Source organism: Galeopterus variegatus, unplaced genomic scaffold (genome assembly GCF_000696425.1).
Source record: "Galeopterus variegatus unplaced genomic scaffold, G_variegatus-3.0.2 Scaffold52115, whole genome shotgun sequence".
NCBI lineage: Eukaryota > Metazoa > Chordata > Mammalia > Dermoptera > Cynocephalidae > Galeopterus > Galeopterus variegatus.
In genome coordinates this window covers 2237-3303 of record NW_007778226.1, presented here as the reverse complement: position 1 = coordinate 3303, position 1067 = coordinate 2237, and the positions used below count along the sequence as shown (strand labels likewise).

The 1067-nt window shown below is 63.6% G+C and overlaps 1 pseudogene; it reads left to right on the top strand.

The window, feature by feature from the left end:
- The first annotated feature begins 120 nt into the window (after positions 1-120).
- LOC103584375 lies at positions 121-1064 on the top strand (annotated as a pseudogene).
- The last annotated feature ends 3 nt before the right edge of the window (positions 1065-1067 follow it).

Genomic DNA, 1067 nt, shown 5'->3' with positions numbered 1-1067 from the left:
CCTGAAGAGGATTTTCAATACCTCAGTTTGTCCTTCTGCAAAATGGGTCCATGTGTCAGCTATTTTTATTTATTTATTTTTTTTCTGCTTCTCAAAAACCTCCCCACCCTTCAGGACTAGAAGCTGGCCCCCAAGGACGATAGTCGAGCTAACCGCCAGGACCTGGTGCCCCCACCCCAGGCGCGGAGCCCTGCTTCCCACCAGCCCACCGGGGCTGGGTGCCATGGGATGCCCATGATGCACATGGGGAGACGTAGGCTCAGAGCAGTCAGGGACTGCTTGGAGGTGGCCCAGCAGCTCTGCTGTCCCCCCAGACTGTGGGCTTTTAACACCCCGTGTCCCGCAGGTGCAGCCCGGGCCGCCGACATCGTGGGCGGGCAGGAAGCGCAGCCCCACTCGCGGCCCTGCACGGCGTCACTGCAGCTGCCGCAGACCCCGGGCAGCCATTTTTGCGGGGGCACCTTGACTCACCTGCGGCAGGTGGGGCCAAGTCCCACCTCCTCACCACGCAGCTGCGCTCGGTGCCTCGTCTCCTCACCTGGAAGGTGGCACGTCCCCCGTGAGGCTACAGCGGGGTGGGGCGGGGAACGGCCACAGCCCAGGCACAGCGTGGACGCTCGCGTGTGTCCTGCTGCCTGTGTGGGTCTGGGGCCTTCTCTTCACCCTGAGCCCTCTCGGAGCGCAGGAAGGCATGGCAGACCATCCTCCTCCTCCTGGGGCCCCACCCGGAGTCCAGCGGTCCAGGCATCCAGCAGGAGGCTACTAAACGATCCCGTCCTCCAGAGCGGCCTCTCTCTCATTCACACGTTGTAAAGAAAATCCCGACTGGACGCAGCATGTGGCCATCCCCTGCCCCCTTTCCCTGACACAGCCACGCCTCAGCCCAGCCTGGGTGACTGACCATCCCGTCCCCGCCCTCCCAGGGAGACTGTGGTGGCCCCTTGGTCTGCAACGGCGTCCTGCAGGGTGTGGACTCCTTCGTGACCCAGGGCTGCGCGACCTGCCGGTGTCCTGACTTTCTTGCTAAAGTGGCCTCTACGTGGACTGGATACAGTCGGTGCTGCGCA